The sequence below is a fragment of the Neodiprion virginianus genome, chromosome 7 (assembly GCF_021901495.1).
Source record: "Neodiprion virginianus isolate iyNeoVirg1 chromosome 7, iyNeoVirg1.1, whole genome shotgun sequence".
In the NCBI taxonomy this organism is placed as follows: domain Eukaryota; kingdom Metazoa; phylum Arthropoda; class Insecta; order Hymenoptera; family Diprionidae; genus Neodiprion; species Neodiprion virginianus.
In genome coordinates this window covers 3,785,793-3,808,048 of record NC_060883.1, presented here as the reverse complement: position 1 = coordinate 3,808,048, position 22,256 = coordinate 3,785,793, and the positions used below count along the sequence as shown (strand labels likewise).

The following is a 22,256-nucleotide window of genomic DNA, read 5'->3' as shown; positions in this document are numbered from 1 at the left end:
AGATTTTTTTTAATATTAAATAAGATTTTACACATCGTAAAATAATCGTCATTCAATTCGGAATAAATTTCAGGAAACCTGAGAGACAATTTTTTTTACACCGTTATCGCTGTTCAACTTTTGAAGGGATTCTAAATTATCTCGAATTTAATTGTGTTGAAAATAATCTTGAAGAATAATTAATTTTGACTATTTAACGGAATTGAGATTAAAACAATCTGTACCAGTTTTTTTGACCGTATCATTTGATGGCGAATTTCGATGTGCTTAAAAAGTTCGCGAATATATTTTGTGTTTTCTAGGAATTTCAAGAAATTTTTTATTTACATTGATAAATAATCTCACATAATTTCAGAGGAAGATAAATTTTCAATACTCAAATTTTGTGATTTGAAGAATGTAGAATGATCATTTTCGAAATGTGAGGAGATTCCGTGTGATTTAAAAAATTTAAACGATCGACAAGTTTTTTCATTAAACGAATTCCATGGAATAGATTCTTCAATGATGATTTTTGAACTTGTGATCAATGCCAACCGCCATACCGAAATATGTTAAGATTGATTCGAGAATATTGAATCAGATTTCAGAAAACTTGTTAAATTTTTATCCAGATTTTACCACATTATCTGTTAATTACTCGGAATTTTAATCAATTTTAAATCCAAGTTTCGGATCTATGTGATTATTTTTGTCATCTATAATCGAAAGTTTAATCTAAGTGAATTTTTGAATGTAAAAAATGAAAAATTGCGATAAAAATGTAAAAGAATCCGAAAATGAAAGGGTCAAAAACTGTATATTTCATAGAATTTAAAAACGTGGAAGGTGAAATGTAGAAAAGTCAAAATCTAGAAGGATTATTGAAATATTTGAAAAAGAAAACAGTTTTTGAAAACTTTTCGAGTATTTAAAACAAAAAAAAAAAATTCCTCTACAAAACCACTTCCAATATTTACAAATAATTAACTAGTTTGATAGAAAATCTAAAAAAAAAGATACAGCGTACTTTTTTGGAGCTGAGACAATTGCATGAAAAATTTGAAGCAAAATCAAAAATGGTTTTGGGTTCGCATGGGATTCCCCGTAATCTCCAAAATTCCAAAATTTTCCCATTTCTATCTTACACTTAAACTTATTCAACTCGTAAAAAAATTTCAGAAGCCAGATATTCTCGTTTTCACTTCAGCCAATCGATTCCACCCCATTTCAACCCCCCGGGCAAAAATTTCAGCATCTGGTCAATTCCAGTCGATCAACCATCGCGGCTGTATCGTTGGGGCTTATCGGCCGGGTTAATAATTAACAGTTTTAACAGCCGGCCGGTCTAGCCAAACGGCACGAAAACCACCCCCTCTGTCACGATATAAAGCCCCGCTCACGCGGTGCAAACCAGCCGCTGGAGCAAGTGAAACCCTCAGTCCAGTTAAACGGCGAGAGGCTCGTTCGTTAGCGCCAAGTGCCAACCCCATTAACCACCCCATCCCTCTACACCCCTTTCCATCCCTTCGGCCCCGTATCGTCCTCTGATTTCACCTCGTGCCCACTCACAGACACACTCGAATAACCGGCGAGTATCTCTTTGCGTGTACGGGTCGTCCTATTCGCCGGTAAAAAATATGGTCAATTCTTTTTTTCAGTCTCTTTGCGTGCGGGGTGAAACCAGCCCCCGTTTCGTCCGGCGCTTTCGTACGTTGTATTTTTTTTTATTTTTCCCCGAATGCGGGGACCCGAATTTCAATTCCTCTTATTTTTTACCTCCCCTCCCCTCCCCTCCCCCGTTCCTAACCCCGTCAACTTTTTAACCGCTAGCGTAAAAGGCGAAACAACAAAATTTGTTATTCACATATTTTTATTCTGTCGCTATTTTTTTTTTTTTTTTTTTTTTTTTGCACTCCGGTGTTGTTCTTCGCGATCTTTTTTTTTCCAGCGGGGAAATCAAAATAAGGGAGTGATATACACACGATGCTCGATCAGCCGGAAGCATGGATGAATAAATAATGGGAACGAATGAATTGAGTCGCTCGTCGAACGATAAAGGAAAAACAAAAGACAATTTATCATGGACTCGGAGAGGGGAGAGAAAAAAAATAATCGTACCTCTGAAATGAAAATTATGAGGGTGAATAAAGAATCGCAGGAATCTTGTCTTGAACGTATCAATTGAAGCTGCGTTATTTTTTATTACGCATGAAACAAAGAATTTATATCAAATTTGAATAAGTATAAATAAATTTTTGCTGCGATTTGAAAAGTAAACTAATTCTTTTAAAGTGAATATACTTCTTTCTATGAGTTGTATTTCTCATCCCGTCAGTCTATGAATTAAAAATTTTTGTTCCCGAATTTCTCATGGAAATATGGAAAAAAATTGGGAAAAATTAGACCACAACATATTTTCTACTTCTCCGATTATAGCAGTCTCTTCTTTCACGTAATTTTAATCTTAATACACATTTCGATCAGTAATATTCGACAATATTTCGTAATGAAAAAATTCTTTTCCCCAACTTTTTTTTTTTTATATTTTCCCATTTATTATTAGATCTACAGAAGACATTTGAAGATTGCGTAACGTAATTTTTCTCACTTTACGAAATGGAAAGCAGAAGAGAATATAAATTCGTAGATTACTCTACGAAATTTTTGAAAATATCATTTTTAAAATCTTCTTTCAGCATATTTCAGAAGAAATGAAGTGACGAATTTTACATTACCGTAGTTAGAAATCAACACAGAGGATTGATGAAAAGTTGAGTTAAAAAACTGTTGAAAATCAATTTGAAAACGATTCGTTTTCATCCTAATTGAAATACGTGCTACACTAAACATAGTGACAAATACACTATCGTAAATTTAAAAACCGTGCTTTCGTCGGAGACGATTTGAGGAAAAATGGATAAAAAAAGTCAAGAAACGCATCTTCCTTGGTAGACGAGCTCAAGTTGCAGCAGCGGCACATTTATCAACGATAATGAAATTGACCAAGTTTTTTCTCCTTCGTTTATCTCTTTAGTTTCTTTGTACTCCCAGGTATAGGTATACACTTTTCTTCGTGTCAGTTTAAAATTGCCGGCGAATATTTATGATGTAATTTTCAGAGGGTGAAAGATTGGTGAGGTAAAATAAAAAAAATTAAAAAATCCAAAAAATCGATCGTACAAAAAATTTTCACGCAATTTTCAACTGGTGCTAATCACGTACATCGTCTCGTTTTTATTACTCTGTATGCATAGGTTCATATTATAAATTTCACAATGTTATTGAAAGTGTGATATTTGAAAATGAAAATTCAAAATTTTCCCAACGAAACGAACTGTTTCTTTTTCCAGTGATAAAAATTGCTTCCGTACAAACAAAATATAATAATCTGTTTACACATGTTTACTGTACACGATCAATGATTTTTTTTATTTCAAATAAAACGTATGAGAATTTTTATTCATAGATACAATTTTTTTTTTTACCAACAATCAACAAGAATTGCTCACGGACTGTTCAAATAATCTGATGTGTTTTCAATCCGCATAATAATCAATTATTTCGAATGAAATTTTTCCTATTTGGAGCTTTGTCATTTGAATTATTTTCGTACTCAAAACGCCTCGATTATTAAAACAGTTTTCAGCCAATATTCACCAGTTGTAAAAAAATAATTCAATCGGACAACCAATTCCATATTTCTTTACAACGAATACATTAATTTCTAGTAGATTTTATCCCAATGAACCAAATCAATAAATGATTAAAAATCAGGAAACGCAAACAATTTTAAGCACGCATAAAATTTTGAAAAGAGAATACGATGTCCAAAGGATTTTTCGGCAAAAAATGGTGTCGAAAAGAAAAAAAAAAAAAAAATCGACGCCGTCCGTTTCGGAATTCCGTAAATAGAATAAATTGATGAGAAAACGCGGAGCCGTCACCCCCGAGGTGGATGCCTGCAGCGTGATCGTTAGACGAAAATAGACTGTCAGTGAGAGCCGGTGTGTAGTTAAGGGTTTAACAAGACCGCTCAACTTTTAATGGGCTTGACGAGCTAATTACGAGCTCCAAGTGCCGAGCGGCGGCTGCGACGAGGAACGTGAAAGTAGCCGCGTGTCCCAAAAGTACGAAGCCCAACCGGGGAAAGAATTTCTTCGACCTCTCGCCGACTTCCATGGCTCAGCATTCGTCTTAAGTGCTCGGGCCGAAAATGCTTTTCCGCATCCTTACCGAAACGGAAACGAATCGACCCTCAAGGACGTGTTTCTGTTTGTTTTTTTTCTCTTTTGCCCCTCCGTTTTTCACGCTCATTTGTCGGATGCTTAGCCTAATTTTACGCGGCCACGCGTCTTTGATCTGAGAATTTTCACCTGAGGTTAAAAGTTTCTTTTACATTTTTTCTCTCTCTCTCTTTCTGTTTTTTCTTAAGGTTTCATTCAAAAATCAGGATCAATTCTTTTTGTACCGATTGTTTCAGACGAAACGATCACGACTGTGGTTTTATTTCTCATCGATAATTATTCTTGAATTTTTATTTTTGTTTTTTTTTCCCCCCCTGCATTTCAGGAAATATGTAAGAATCTGTTTTTTTCCCATGCTGTTCAAAATCTCACTGGAATATCTCAACAACGCAGACGCGCAGCGCGTGGTGTTCTTTGATCATACGCCGATGAAATTCCATGAATTAAGATTTGGGAAATTATGCAAATTGATACAAAGGGAGGCTGCCGGCTTTTTACGTCTGATCGGTGATGGAATTTTCACTAAAGGAATTCACGTATCGGCTTTAGCTGCATATATGGATTAGAATTAACTCAAATTCCATGAATTTTGTTGAATTGATGATCAGGTAAAATTACCACTATGGCTACGAGTTTTGCGTCAAATGTTGTTACAGATATTTATCGATGACTGTAGCTTTTCATCGATTCACATGATTGAAATCAAATACGTGTGTTTACGCTTTTGAAAAGAAAATCATGTACGTATTTATTTACATATGACAATATCACATTAACATTAATTATGAGCTAATTGAAAAGAATAACGTTTCAACGTTTTGTAGTAATATAATATTTTTTGCTATTAGTTGATAACTTGATTAGCTAATTATCAAAACTGATTTTGCGTTGCAATGAAAAAAGATCGACAATAGCGCAAAATGTTTACGCGTACCTCGTTTTTCCTAATTCCAACAATATTCAAACAGTTTTTTTTTTTTTAACTATACCTGTTTTACCGCATTTTTCTAGTTAATTTAACAAATGAAATTTTTCTCAGCGCATAAGGAACTACTCGAGGAAAAGAAGAACTAGTAAAAAATAAAACTGATCGCGAGTAAGTAAGCGAGAAAAAAAAAAGCAGCAAATGGACCGTCGACAAATGTGAAAATAAAAGAACAAAAAAAGGAAGCTTCTATGGAAGTGAGTTAAATATTGAACGCGGTGGATGAATGCGGTGGGTTTGGTAAAAATGCAACAAGTGCCTTTTAGCATCACCGAAGGGCAATCAGCCCGGAGGCTAGCAATGAGGGAAGTTTTATTGCACCTCGGCTTGGAAATAACGCCTCGATCGTTGCTTTTTGGGTTGGACTCGGTGTTTTTGTTCTTTCACCTTTTTCACAGCCACAACCGAACGTCGAGATGCCTCCTTTTGATTACGTAACGGCGAGGTAATAGAGCCTTAAACATCGATTTGCAGGAAAAACCACAGGCGAAAAGGCAAATTCCAATATTCGATATCTGTATTACTGGCTTTTTCTGTGCATTGTTAGTTGAAATAGAAACATGATGAGAAATCGTCTCGGAATTTTATTTGAGGTGTGATTTAAAAATTTTGGAAACGTTGTTCAGGCCATAAAAAAACAATGGTTTAAATTTAATAACCACGTTTCGTAAGGTAAGTATTTGATGATGAAAATGGTTACATTATGTCGTCGGAAAATCTGTTAAGACTCTAATTGATTGATACAACACAATAGACCAAATGAATTTGACGTTCCTAATTAAATCTAATGATCGTACTTGTATCCTTCTTTTTTTTGTCACGTCAAAAATATTCGAACCCTTATTATACCGATATACTTATTTAACTAAGATTTCGTTACTGACTATAGCAAATGAAATATCTCCCAGTGCGTGTTGAAATTTGTCAAAATAAAAAAAGAAAACAAACTTTAAATCGAGTCAAAATCAAGTTGTCAGTCGCATTAATTTTAATTGCAATATTCCATAATTCCTTGCGCAAATGGGTTGAGTGAGGTGTAAATATTGAAATTTTTTACTTTTTTTTTCTTGAAATCGAATAACGAGCTATTCTAATTTGGACGGCAAATTTGGGAATGAAATGCTTTTTTGAAGAAACTTCTTTTCCTGGCGGAGAGTTGATCAGTTTTTTGGAATAAAAAATTAATCCAGGGCATTGGAAAACATTTTAAAGAAATATCAAAAGGCATTGATCGGTAGAAAATTGAAAATAGAACTCGCCGTATTATCAGAAACGTTTCTAAAAATTTTTTTTACAAGCCTTAGATCCGTTTTCCTAAAAAAAAAAAAAACTCATAAACTCACCGCTAGGAAACGAATTTTCTTCAAGGGATCATTTAATTTTCAAAATTTATCGCACGAATTAGGATAGCTTGCTATCAGATTTCAAAAGACGAAAAAAAAAAATTACAGTAATAGTAATTTTCCAATATATAGACCTCGGGGAACACTTTTGCAAAAAAAAAAAAAAAAAATCAGAAGCGCCAGAAATTTCGGGCAGCTCGCGTGATAGTGAAATCTGTGCGAAATCGAATCTAAACAACGTTGATAGAGCTTTAGAACAAAGCACATCGTATTCGGCGGTGCTTTTATCCATAACTGCTAGAGGGATGAATAGTAAGTATTTTTGGCACGATGGCGAGAAATCTTGTCTTATCTCTGGGTCGATGGGTAGGAATGATAATTCTTCGTCGATTACGCATCAGATAAGTTAAATCTGTTCACGTTTGGCGTTTGAGGTGATAATTGATGAAATTAGCAAATGATGATAGTCCTTTTCGAAGGTTTTTTTGATTTAATTACTCTCGCAATAAATTTCTGTACACGGTACATTCTACGTTTAATATACAAGAGTAGGTATGCAGACGGTCGGTTATAAAGCTGGTAACTGTTACTCGGCACGGATATTTCCAGTGATTGATACCCGGCCGATCTATCCCCGAGATCAAGGAACTGGCACGTTATAATTATTCCGAATACGTGATTACGCCGGGAAATATCATTAATAACACCCTTCCTGAAAACCCGACGTGATATCATGCCGCTGCTGCTGCTGCTGCTGCTGTGTGTGTGTGTGTGTGTGTGTGATTTTCACCAACGCATAGATCGCGATTTACAACAATTATTCTACCCCAGGCACGCCATTTTACAAACAAGACCCGGTGTGCTTGTGCCTTTGACGATCTGAAATTCAATTTCACGTCGTGGTATGATAATAATAACAAAAACGATAATAACAACGACAACAATAATAATAATAATAATAATTTACGGGCGAAAGGTGCGAATCGGTACGAAAACTGTCCGCATCTTGTGATAAATAGACGAGGATTACAAAACTTGATTCGATACTTGAACTATACTTTACGAGGAGGAAATTACTTTCATGGAAGTAAAAAAAATAGTTTCCAAAGTGAATGAACAATCGTACCTTATTCGTAGTTAGATACATTCGTGCATTCTCGAGTGAATTTTAGAACTCATCACAAAATTTTACTATTGAATTCGTTTCAGTTGAACGAGTTACAAAGTTTTTTTGTTGACAAATTGTATGAAATATTCTTACACAGCCCCTCAAAAAATTTCAATAATAAAGTGAATTATTAACGTGATACGATTTTTTGAAATTCACGTAGAATGCTTTAATTTTTCTTTTCTTATCCTGCAATGTCTAGATGTGTTAGGATTTTTACAATCGCTGAGAAAACGTCAGTTTTCAGATTGAGACAAATTTTATGTACACAGGTATGCAGGGTGCGAGAAGATAATTAAAATTTTTCTTGTAGGAAAACGAATTGTGAGGATATTGAAGATTGTTTAAAAATTGCAAGTCTCTGATTAACAGTTTTAATTTGTCGGTGACACTCGATTACTTTCAGTCAGAAGTTTCATTTTCTTGGTAAAGCAGGTGAATGATACCATTATCGAGATTTTCTTCCGATGTAATCCATCGGATTAACCGAACATCGATCACAGGATTTTACTTTCATTCGTTTGAATCACGTTTCGTCTACGAGATTAAAAAGCCACGCAGTCGAGTAGAATAAGAAGAGAACAAAAAGATAGGGAAAAGATCGCAAATCCTGATATAATAAACCCTTGGAACCGAAGCATTGCAGGCGGAGTATTTGTGAGTGAAAGCTCTAACGCGTTCTGGTATATAGAAGCTTAAGCTGAGGCAGAAACAGATTTACGGTTGCGGCGAAAACAGGGATAGATTGACGAAATAGAGGCGGGCGGGTAGGTTGGTGGGTATATTAAATGGTCCAACTTCTTAGCATCAAAGTTTCCCTTTTCCTTCTCTACCGTCGGCCTTCTTTTTTTTTATATCTCTGACCAAGTTCGCCGCAGCAGCTGCCGCTGCTGTAGCTCGATGAAACTGTTTTTCTTTTCGAAGAGAACCGGCTAGCTGGCTGGAAATAAGAGACGGAGGAAAGAGAGAGAGAGAGAGACAGAAGGAAAGAAAGAACGAGAGTCTCCCTTTTTGACCCCTTCGACAAACTTTCGTCCTTACAAACGTTATTGACAGAACAGAGCCGGCTTGTTAAAGATATTGCGAAAATTTTCCCCCCACCCCCCCTGCCGATCTTTTCCGCGCCTTATACTTACCGCGATCCTTTTCCAGAGAACAGAAATAAGGAAGGCGTATAATACGGAACGTTATTAACCCACGCCGCGTTCAGAGAATTCTGGAATCGGATTTTCATCGCCCACTACAGCCCGCACATAAATAAGTGGATTGAGAAGTAAACAAATAACAGCGCAATAACTCGCGTTAGAGCTGCTTGTACGAAATGAATCTCAAAAACTTTTCTCTCATTTTTATTTATTTTTTTTTTTATACAGAATGTACAAACATCAAATGGCATTTTTTCCAAGTTTATTGCGATCATTTAATCGATTCTGAACAGTGAGAATTTTAAAATGATCAAACTTGGAAACCTACAACCCTTCGATTCTTCGAGGGAACACGCCAGAACTTTACACCTGAAAAAATATATTGACCGCCATTTTTTAACGCCAGCTTAAAGAAATCTGGAAAAATTCGGTCACATAGACGACGGTGGCAAGAATTTATACAGTAAATTTGGTCAAGATATACTTGTGATTCTCGGAGTAATAAGGTTTGAAAGAATGCCACCGGCCGCCATCTTGAAATCAGGGTTTGAAACCATTCGAAAAGACTGTAACACGGCATTACTAAAAGTATTAAACTTTATAACCACATGTGTAGCTTAGTTGAGAGTGTGACCCTTGCGAAGAAATTACGGACGGAATAATTGCAGACAGGAAGTGGTTAGAAATATTTCGCCCCAGCTGCAGCCGACCATGAAACTTAAATTGACAGTTAAAAGGCTGCCAAGAGTTGTTCAATAATTCTCGAACTAGGACGATATGACAGACACGGAATATGAGTCAGCGAAATAATCCGACGAAGCGAGTTGGTTCGGAGTCGTAGCTTGATAATCCGGAAATTAAAAGTGTATTATATCCGGGCTGCTCTGTTTGCGGATCCGGGAGCAAAGGGGAGTATTCGAGGTGAGGGAAAGACAGGAGATGGAAGAATAAGAAGAAGAAGAAGAAGAAGAAGTGAAAGAAGCCGCATCGGGGAGCGAGAACTTTTCTTATATAAGACAGAAAGTTACCTGCCGCCTATGGAGGAACTGCTGCCGGTAGGATAAATCCCGGGGTGAAAAATACACCCGCCTGCTTTTAAAGATCCTCGTTATTAGTTTGGCCCGCTAGGCGCGATTCACGCCCCTTGTCGCACCCCTTCGGCGTTTTTGTGTATAGGTAGGGGTGTATGTATATACGCTGAGGAAACACGGGAGAAATATGCTCCCCGCATCATCCGTCAGGGGCGCAACGCACCGCCGGGATTGAAACGCGACCGTGTCTCGGTGCGGAGTATATATCCCGTTCATTCGAGCCAGAAAAAAAATATTCACGACCCCCGTGCGATCGTATTGCACCGCAGCTTACCCGCCGGCTTACCCAGCCCGCGATATATACTCCGGGTTTATTCTCGAGAGGAATTCACGTGCGATTTCTTCACACACCGCAAGGTGCGGATAAAAAAATGAAAACAAACAAAAACAAAATTAAAAAAATTTCACTCACCGAATGTCAACCGCTGTTTTCAAATCAGTTCTTTTTTTTTCACTTGTTTATGTCTGCGGATTGGCTGTATTTGACAGGAAATTGAAACTTGGATTATTTTTGATAGAGAAATTTTCTTGCAAGCTGTGAAATTTCGACTGATAGTACATATTATCAAGCTCTATGAGGCGTGTGAAAATCAAAATTGAATTTTTGACAAATTTTTGCTGAATTTGCGATAACTTACACAAGTTGGAGTATAATATATATTGTATTAAAGTTATTTTGAAATATTGTTTTCAACCGATCACAGATTTCAGGTAGAACTTGTACAAGACGCGTTGATTTCTACAATGCAGATTAGGAATCGTGAAATTTGCATGTCAAGGCAAAATTAAACGATTATAAATAAAATCGTAGAAACTAATCGAAACGCAGATTTATTTACTTGGGCGGTGTTGCAATGAATATAAGCAAATCGTTAACCTTATAAATCTGCTTGTATACTTAAATATAATTTAGAATAAAAAAACGCACACACATTAACGTGAATTTGAAACAATTGGACTTGAAAAGAAATTGATCACTGATTTCGACTGGAAGAGTTTAATTAAATGTTAATTCCGAAATCATCGCTAACTTGCCGAATTACATTTCTGATTCAAACATATTCAGCCGATCTGTTCATGTGTTGATTTTTTAAGGAATGTTAATAAGACAATAAAAATATACCAGGAGAAAAAAAAATATTCAAGCAGGAATCGAGAATATGATCACTTCTAATCGCAATTTTCCTTTTTGTTCGGCAATCTCAATAACTTTGAATGAAAAATCGATTCGTTTGTGAAGCGGTTGACATTGACTCTGTGTAAATAGATGAAATTAATTCTTCAACACACCGTATCAAATATTTCTTCTTGCTTTTGAACAATCAGAGAACGATCAACGAAACGATTATCAATGTTGCAAATTCCATCAACTTCGCGACTCAAATCAGATTAAAAAAATTAACGATCGACCATTCGAAATTGCATATAGAAAATAAATCATATTGAGATGAATTTCCTTACATGGAATTGTATATCCTTGCGGATCAGTCGAGCGAAATTCACGTGTATATTTATCAGTATTCGTGAAAGAGTTTTTCCTCTTTGTAGAATGAGGAGGACAAAGAAGAAAGGAAAATAAAACACAGAGATGAGAACAAATATTTGAATAACTGTGGAGGCAAAAGAAAGCGATCAAATATAGATATACGGGTTAAGAATAAATCGAGAAATCGAAACAAAACAATTTTTTTCCCCGTTTTTTTTTTTTTTTCAATTTATCCTCCTTTCCTTTATCCGTGGGGAATTTTCCGATTCGGCTGTCGGATTTTCGTGAAATCTCATGGGAAAAAGCTGTGATTCGATACGTCACTGGGTATATTATATATCTATGTATAGTTTATACCAATACGCATACATCCGAATACATTCAATTGTCTCCGCATCTCGTTTGAGGCCGAATGTTTTCGCATTTCCAACTGATATTTTCGTTACGGTTCTCGTTCGGCGATTCGATTGTATCTGAAGGGGAAAAACGACTCTGCGTAAGACAGAGGTTCGCGTTGGTTTATTATTATACCTATCTGTGGTTTGGCGAAGGGTGAATGAAATTTTAATAAAAATTCGATTCGCGCCAGTACCCCTCTGCAGCTTCGCATTCCGCGTCGAGGTCTCAAATTGGAATTGATACGGAAATATACGGTGGGTGAAAGACGGAACGACAGGTGCGGCGTAACGTTAACCGATCGGTTTTATGGAAGGAAAACAATCCTTCCACTTTGCAACATCTATTTTTCGAAACGTTGGGTGCATCTGTTTTCATTATTGCAAAAAAAATTCCAACCAGTTCCTTCGATTTTCTCACATCAACTTCAGTGGAATGGAGTTGGATTAAACAATATCGCGTCCTGTTTTACCCCTTTACCCCTTGCACATAGACGCTTCGATAAAAGATGAGGTGTTATTTACTGTACGATCTTAATTCCGGAGGTGGAGTCTGGAGATTAATTTTGTGGATCATTACCGACGGTCAATGGAGTAGATACGGTAATACGGAAAGACGATTTGTCACTCCATCGGTAAATTTTAGCATCATTTTTCGTTCTTCATTACCAACGGTCAATCAAATAGTTCCGGTAATACAGAAGAGCGATACGTCATTCCTTCCCGCCAATTGTGTATCTGATTATTTGAATACATTACATTTCGATTTGAATAACAAATTTCTTCCTGACTTAAAAATTTTAATATGAAGCCATAAAACTTGTGGAGAACTGTTTCAAAATTCATGGGGTTGGTGTATTATACAATTAGTCGAGCCATGCGCCTGCAGCGTGTTTAAACGTATAGCTGATTTTGTAACGAAAATCCTGGTGATTAGTTGTCGGGATTACGTTTAGGTTTTTCGGCTTTAAACGCGTCGTTACTTTGCCTAGCCACTTACGACTAGCGCTAATCCCGAATGAATTTATACAGCGGCTCGGCGTTCAATTCCTTTCACCTTTGACCCTGTGCAGAAGCGGTTAAATGGCCCGAGCAATAGCTATGAGCAGGCTGCGTTAGGTAAATCGGAAGTAATCGCCTGGTTGATACGGAGCTGTCGTCTCCTGCCGAAAATGAATAATGGTTCTGAAAGATACCGATTCGAGGAATTTTCAGTTTAGACAATTTTTTTTATTTTCTTTCTTTCCTCTCCGTACTTGTGGAGTAACAAAGTCTTGCAGATTTGTTGAATTTTGAATAATTGTCAATCTAAAACCACGTTTATTGTATGGGGAAAAATTCTTAAATGACATGATCATGGATTGCATGTATTTAATTTCAGCTCGCTGTCTCTCGAGGAGAAAACATTCTGAGGTAAAAAGAAAGAGCCGGAGGCATTCAAGATTTTAAGAATGATTTTATTATAATCAAGACAGAGGCAAGAAGCGTGTCGGCAGCGAAGGAAACATCAACAGAGAGGTGATTGATGAATTTATTCAATTGAATTGCTCGTTTGAAAAAGCAGATTTCGGTTTTTACTTTTGCACATTCATTCGCGTATTCATTCATAGCTTTCGTTTTGTTTCCATTCACATTTATATCTCGTTTGCTACGAAAATCATATTTGGCGTGTATTTATTCTCCCCACTTTGATGTCTGCTTTGAGACTCGATCTCCCTCGTCGGCGCAAAATATGGAAAAACTCCTGCCAAAAAGGTTGGAAAAAAAACACGCTGCTTTCCTCGGGGATATTATGTTTCCGCCGTCAAATGCATGCATGCACGAGCACAATATACCGTTTCAAACCCCTTTGAAAGCGATATTTAATACGGTAGAACTACATGTGTTTATTAGATACTTTAACATGTCGTCCGTTACGCTTGCAAAATTCGTACGGCCGGTGCGACCTGAATCCGGGGCGTCAAGTGGGGAGGATAATTTGGTCGATCATTACTGACGGTCGATGAGGTAGATCCGATAATACAGAAAGGCGATTCCTCATTCCGTCGACAAATTCTTCGAGATCGGCTTACAGGTGCAGGGTTTTATGGATATCACAATTTTTCCAAGATTCTGTATCCCATTCTTCGACAGAGTTAACAATAAGGACAAAATTGTTTAATTTTATTTTATTAACGGATATCCAATGTCAACTTTTCGTTGCATGGTGGAAAAAATAAAAAACATGTGTACACGCAACATCGACAGAATTTAAACAGATCGTACAATATACGCGCAGTGGGTGAAACAGTTTCATTGATCATTACCGACGGTTAATAAAACAGAGACCGTAGAACAAAAAACCGTTTTTTCACGCGGTAAATTAATTCTTCGGAATCGTTTCACAGGCGCAGAGTTTTCTGGGTGTCGCGTAACATTACTTTCAGAATTCATTGCCCGAATATTCATCGACGGGTTTGAGAATCAGGAAACACTTCGATCTTTTTGATTTTCTCTAAAATTTTAGCTTAGTGGTTGAAAAAAAGACATATATATATATATATATGTGTTATCAATAGAATTTACACCGATCGTAAAATACACGCGCCGCAAGACTTGGCTCGCGGGCTTTTTGGACAGTTCCCCTGTCGGTTATGGCCTATAAAACATAATGCCACGACCCCCTTTTCCCCACCCTTCAACGCACGTTGAAAATAATGAAGTTAATAGCCAGTTAGGTGCACTATACGCATTCACACACACACACACACACACGCACACATATTAGCCGAACCCTTCGTGTGTGTACATATACATACATATATATTTGGGCATTTCGCGTTAACGCCCCCGTACGTGACAGCCAATGTATGAATTACCTTGAGCGTGATGTTTTCGTATCCCCCCACACGACCACCCTTCCTATATCAACTCACTCTCGAACCTTCTCTTCTCCACACGATGGAGGGTTATAAATCTGTATACATGCATTTATGTATACAACGCATACCTGTACAAACCGTCGCCGTCAAGCCCGGATGTATCAGTGTATCGATTACTCCGAGTGTGATACACCAGAGACTTGGTATTTTACTGTGATGCGTAACTTCACCTATCGGCGGAGATCTGTCGTATCCAAAAATGTATTATATCTACACAATGTATGGGAATTGTGAGAATTAAAGAAAAATAAAAAATCATGCAACAGGTATTATATTTTTTATCATGATTTACAAAATGTAGAAGGCAAGACTTGGAGAGAAATTAATTGGTTGATTTTTTTTTTTTTTGGTCATATCGAACTTGAAATAAAATTGTGGAAAAACTTATCCGGCTATACCAATCAGTTTTAAAAAATATACAATATCTGGTCGAAAAATTGTTGAAAATCTTAAAAGTAAAGCGTAATTGATAAACATCAATTGATTTTGCAAATTGAATATGCCAAAAAAAAAAAATAATCAATTTATTAATTTCTCTGTAAGTCTCATCTTCTTCATTTTGCAAATCATGATAAAGAATATAATACCTGTTGCATGATTTTTTTTTTTTTTTAATTTCATCTATTTGTTTTATTTGATTAAATTCCCGTATATTAAAGAAAAATTTCGTTACAGTTTCGTAGGAACGGAAGTGAAAGTTTTGTACCGATGTTTTACATTAACTGAAAAGAACAACGATACAAATTTTGATGATTAAAATATTCTCACAATCTGTTTGACGTAATAATGAAACAATCGACGTGATTTGATTTTTTGCACTAAACTTGACGGGAAAAAAAATCGCAAAAATTAAACACCGCAAATTCGTTTTTCGATTCTGCTCAAATTCATTCCTCGCTGTGATTATCGATGTTGTTTTATTTAGTTATTTATTTATTTTTTATTTCTACCAGAACCAGCGTTAACGTAAAACACCCACCACGTAACTCGAGTGTGCGTGAATCGGTGTGCAAGTTATATTTACTCCCAAACTGTTGGATATCACGCAACGTCCTAATTAAGCTATTTAATCACCGAAATTTTTTTTAAGTTGCCCATGCAGATCGAAGCAGGTTGAAAATAGCGAAGTAAATAATTCGACATCGACTTTGAGTCTCGAATAATAGCCCAAGGATGAGATAATAATCGACGAGGGTATATTTTCTTCCATATAATGAAAGACTATCGTAGATAAATAATCCAAATTTTCCCTTTGATCGTTATGGTTCAATTTACATTTCACTCGGAAATAAGTCGATACTTGGCTTTAGAATAAATAGCACGTGAACGGAGCCCTGAGAAAAAAGCGGATACGTCTTATTGGTACATTTTTTCATCCAGACACCGTCGAGTCTCGTCGGAGTCAGACTCTTTCATAGGGTTAATTAATTAATTAATCTTTGCCCCTGCAGGCTTCGCCACGTTGTTCCGACAAGTGATAAACTCCGCTACCCGCACGCACTGCATAAGACAATAATTGACTGAATGCACGGACCAGTGAATTCAACGACCATCCTTCACCCCTGCCTCGTGTACAAATATCGTATAATATGCGTAATACGTATATGTACCACTTGTCAGCTAACTCCTCGCTTGTCTAATAAGATCCACTTTTTACCTCAACGGTATAATCGGCTCATTTTTCATTTCCCGGCCACCCGCTGGCAGCCAATTTTCAAATCTTTCACTTTCAGAATGGAAGCTGACTCACTTTCTTCGTGAAAAAAAAAAAAAAAAAGAAAACAATGACTCTCGCAAAATTTGATGCGTTATTATCATCGTCAGATTATAGGCACGGGTAAGCTATTTAAGATTTTTCACCAAACTTTGTTTTATCCTAGAATATTATTATTTATAGAGTGAAGGAAAAATAGCAACTGAAAAACAAGTAGCAGACTGATATGTGTATTTCTTATTGCGTACAACGTAGAGAGCCAAGAGTTTGAAAATTAATCTAACGACGAGTTGAAATCGAAGGTTAATTAGCAAAAGAGTTGACAAATAATTCTTTTTTTTTTCCTACCTTGTTAACAAATATCGTTTTTGTCGAAGGATCAACGTTTCGAATTCGATTCCGCGAGCGGTGACGACTTCCGAGGAAAATGGGATATAGCTGGAGGGTTTAGAGAAGCTGCGCCTTGGTGAAAATCACGACGCGTGTGCCTTGCGGTGATGCGGGGGAGTAGATAGCGTAATGTATCCAACACAATGAGAACTCGTCTTCATTGGCTATTGTGTCGGCGTTGTTGTGTTTACGTTGTGTCTACGGTAAAGTTACACCGAGGCGGGTGCGTTTCTGCCGCAACGTTTCGGCTGCCGGGCTTCCACCCCCCGTAGCAACGATTACGTCGACGACAAGGGAAATGATGATATTTGTCTCTTTCACTCAATTTCTTGCGGTATATCATTCCCACGGGACTCTCGGCCGGGAAGAGAACCCGGAATTACCGAGGGGAAAAGAAGATTGCCAGACGCGACACCGATATTACGGATCCGCCAACCGAACTGCCTAATTCATTGCTCGGTGCATCGCCTAATTGCCCTCGTATAGACGCCCGACGTCCGTTTCCGGTCGACGCTCGTTACAACTCCATGAATTTCTCATCTTCAATAGAGTTTTACGAACGGTATTGATCCGCGTGAAGTCACTCCTCATCGACGGACTGAATTAGAAATACGATATCTCGTTATTGGGGAGCCGTTCGACGTATACTCGTAGTTTGGGGAAGGAACAGATTTTTAACCATAATTTTCGACGCCACGAAGAAAGTAGAGTTTGTCTGATATCCAGAACGGTTGATCTTGAAAGATCTGAAACTGATCGGGTTCGGCAACCAATTGCAAAGATTTTCAAAGCAAAATTATAAAAAAAAGTTTCGCAAGAACAAAAAATTTATACTTCTTTTTTTTTTAAATAAATATGTAAACTGGGAAAAACATGATCGTATATTTAGAAAAAGTGATACGAAATATCACATAATTCCATTAGCTCAGATTGAAGAAAAATGTAATAAAAAATTTTGAACCGTTGAACTGATCCATTCAAAATTTTTCCCCGTTGATTATCACGAAAAATTGTTGGACCTGCTTCAGTCATTTTATTACTGGATTTTGAAAACCAGATTTCCCATGTTTCCATTCATCGTTGGTACTTTATTCGTTGTTTCAACATCCGTAATCATAAAAAAAAAAAAGAAAAAAAACATCTGGGATCAGCTTGAGCCAGATTAAGAGAAGCTGCGCGCAAGATTAGAATGGGGTCAAAATAAGGTTACCGTCCGTGCAAATAAAAGAACAGGGGTTGCCCACCGAGTGATTGTACCTCGTAGCTACAGGACGTGCTGTCACAGTCTTTGTGCCGGCACTCCGACTAATTAACTTTCAAGAATAGCGTAAGACGAAGCCAACCACCTTGGCTACCGCTGTACTGCAGTTTCGGTGCGCTCCGAGTTGAGTGGATATGTTGCAGGTATAATTCCAAGAAGAGCGATGTCTAATGGCGAGGGTGGAAAAAATTTAATTAACGAAAAGTGCGGTAAGAAATCTTTTGCACGAGATGAACGCGCGTTATTAGTTTACTTTGGCGATATAATTTTCGGCCAAGCAGCGAGAGGTCAAACGATTTACACTTCGAGTTAAGCACACTTAGTTGAACGCTTAGCGATAGGTGGCTTCGATTCACTCCAAGTTGGGGTGAAACTATTTACAGCCACTCGAAGTTACGTCAACTTGGAAAAAAGGAAGAATTCTAGTCGTTCTTCGAAGTCACTCGTGATGAGTTAGAGTCGTTAAGAGGGCATTTATAGACAAAAAATTGACTGTCGTTTTTTTGAAATTTTACCAGTATCGATTTTCGAAAACCTTTGATTTGTATGAGAATTTAAACTTTAAGCGCATTTTTCCTGACCTTTCCTGAAATACCCTAAATTTTATATTGAAAAATGACTAATTTTTAAAAATGAAGCTGTTGAAATAATCCTATGACAATTTTTGGGCATTTGCAAGTAGATTGTGCCAGAAAAATCCGTATGCTATGCTACAAATATTAAGTGAGAAACCTTGCGCGCAATGAATTTTTACCTTTTTGTACTCTATTAAAATCGTACTCTGCGCATCACCCTGATACATTTAAATAAGGATGTAAAGTGTCTTTACTCTAAAAGATGTAAGAAATGCATACCTATGACTTCTAAAATTTCAAAAACTTTTTCTACACGAGAAAAAAATTAACTAAAATTTCTGTAGATGCCCTTTTAATTCGAGTTCGTTTCAACGTTTCACATGAAGTAACTGAAGTGATGGAAATACTCGGTAAGTACGAAGTTGCATCAATTTATAAACAAATCCATTCAAAAATGACGCGAAGTAAGTTGAAGTGCCCGCATGAAATGAAAAGGCAAAAGTACGACGAGCCGAAGGGTCCGTTATTTATCAACACGAGAATTCAAGCGAGGAGTAAACAGAAAATACAAAACTCTAAGCCTGAGCTCGCAGTATCAGGACGAGGAGAAGTAACGATAGCTCGCGACTCACCCTTTGAACGAAAAAAAAAAAAAAAGTAAAAACAGAGGTATTATTTGCCATTACCAGTAGTCTAGACGCTGAAAGACCCGACTCAAGTTCTAAATTGAAGCTTGAGACTCGAAGGAGCGAAGGACCAAGAGGACTCGCTGAAGGACCGGAGACTACGAGAAGAGATGGTCGGTCAGCCGAGTATTTTCGTTAATTATTCCACGTTTCATTTACAGGGTGAGATCACCGGCCTGTTACCAGATCCCCAGATACCGAGTGGGGCTAGAATAGCTGCTGCGATGCTGATGGTAATGGTGATGGCCAAGGCGAAGGCTGCTGCTGCTGCTGCTACTGTTCTAGCCGGCTAGACCAATTACACTATGTAATTGACGTTTGAACCCTGACACTGTGCTCGGCTGCAGGTCGATGCCCCTCTTATGCATTAATGCTTAGCGATAAGTCATATCGTTTACCAACGCTTCACGAGTCGAAGGTAGCTTCTTGAGGTCCCTGAATGTTGCGTGCGATTTCACGCGGCAAGGATATTTTTTTTTTTTCAAAAATTCGGAACACTTGGAGCAATTTGAGTTTGAGGGCTTTGTTGTTGATAGTTTCAGGAAGATTTTGAAATTTTTTCATTGATATTTAATAGCAAAACGGCAGCATGGCGCATGAAAGCATCTCTTAACATTGCTGTCCAACTTGTAACGTAAAGAAAATTTTTTTTTCGATTTGATAACATATGTTTGGGTTCGAGCTTGTAGCTGTGATGTTGAGAAAAAAATTGTTTTTCGAATACATATGATTATGAACGAAAAATTTCAGTTTTCGAGCAAAACCATTGTTGAGAAAAGTTTTTATAAAAAGAATCTAGCCACAAACTCGAATCGATAAATGGGTTTCAAAGATTGTGTCAAAATTGATTGGGTCGATGAAAAAATTATAAAATATTGTTGAAACTATAAATAACAGAGCCTTCAAGCTCGAATTGATCTAAATATTTTCATTTTCTTTGAAAAAAGAAACTCTTGAGGTATGATTGCAAATAATTGAATCTCATTGGTCGGCGAAATCTTCCCGCAGCGATATTCTTGTCCGCGATGCAGGCGGGCCAACGTACGCAAAATGTGTACTTTGAATGTTCAAAGAGCATAAGCATTGAATTCCGACCGTTCTTTGAAGAATCAACTTTCCGACCCATCAACAAACGCTTCCCAAACCTTTCCGAGTCACTGCCTCAATCATTTGAGATTCTAACCTCGAAAATTCGTATCAACTACATTGCCGGCAGAAACGGTTTGACAGCTGAAAACTCGAGATGGCCAGCCTGCGCGAAGAGCCGATAAATCTCGCGCATGCGCGGTTGATTCTCAAGTTTCAAGAGACTGTCCCGGTATGCTTAAAGATTCGTTAGATTGGCTGAAGGGTGGGGTCCAATTCATCAACTAGGCTCCTCCGATTCTCAGAGTTTCAATTGAATCACTCTGTGCGTCAAAGATTATCTACAGAAAAGTTTGACGACAAATTCTAACAAAGATATTACACTTTCGGCAGGCATTGATCGATCAAACACACGCATCGACACCTCGGCAGTATCGTTTCTGACTGTCAATCGATTTTACACCTCTTTTTTTCCCTTCTCCATCTCTCTCTCTCCTTTATCGCCCGAATATCCACTTGACTAAAATTCAATCGGCGTAAGTTTGAATCGTGGCCAACGACCTGGAGGGCCGCCTCGATCAGCGGCTGGTGACTCGGAGCAAGTATAAGGTACCCTTCGGGGTCGGTTGTCCCACCTAAAGAAAGGACGTGCAGGCCGCGTCGCGGCGCCATACGGACCCCGGTTTTGCCTCCGGGCAATCCTCCGCCCCCGATATTCTCACGGGAGAAAAAAAAACGAGAGAAGCGGTGAAGCACGGAGAGGAGAGAGAACCGAGCCTGTATCTCGCCGTTCTATGGATGTGTTGGCCTGCGGCGGGTTATTGGATGTCTCTAAGAAATCGTCGAAATTTCACCCCGTAATGGCGCAGGGTGTACAAAAAAAAAAAAAAAAAAAAGTCGAGGATATACTCGGTACGGTTTTCTGTAGTAGATACGCACAATTTTTCGACGCTTTCTAACCTCTCATTCGAAGAGCAAAGTTTTTCTTTTTTCGTCAATTCGTAAAAAGTATGTACAAACTTTGCATTGACTTTATTGATATATCCAAATTTTTTTTTTTTTTCATGTTTTCTTCAAACTTTCTTCATATCTTTCGTAAAAAAAATGAGCCAACTCCAACAACCTTTACCGAAAAATGGTCGTGAACTTCCAGGAAGTTTTTCAAGCGAAATAAATGTCAATGTTTATCGTAAGACGTGATCCGTTGTACTTTTTTTTCAATTTTAACAGAATTTTTATCGTAAAAAGAAAAATCATGTCGTAATAACAGAAAGCTTCCAGCATTCTTAAAATGGTATAAATTATATGCTTCCAACTATCCAATTTTATGTCATTATCAAATTTCAATCTATAACGTGTGAAAACAAAAAATTCAAACGAATTTTGGAATGTTTTAAAATAGAAAAGTTGTTCAGGTTTCAAAGGACAGTAATTTTCAAAATCGTCGAGAAAGGAAGCGAATTTTCTACATTCAGAGTGGAGGGAAATGTATGGTAAATTTTTTATCAATACAAAATAAAGAAGCTACAACGGTGTAAAATTTGTGGTTATGGCTGTTCAGCGAAGAAAGTGAAAATCCCGTTTCATCAACACACTTGCGTAAGATAGGAAGCTACGAAGTGAATGGAGATCGATGAGGAGATGACATTGAAAGAGATAAAAAAAAAAGGGGGGGGGGGGATGAGAACCACGGTTTTTTAACGAATGGCCATTCTGACAACCACCAATTGGCGGCGAGGTGCAGTAAAAGAAAGAAATAAAAAAAAAAAAAAAAAAGAACAGAA

The 22,256-nt window shown here is 37.4% G+C and overlaps 1 protein-coding gene across 5 annotated transcripts in view; it reads right to left on the bottom strand.

Moving 5' to 3' along the window:
* Positions 1–22,256, bottom strand: part of LOC124308940 (uncharacterized) — a 92,508-nt gene that overhangs the window by 62,594 nt on the left and 7,658 nt on the right. The gene's annotated exons all lie outside the window — the stretch shown is intronic.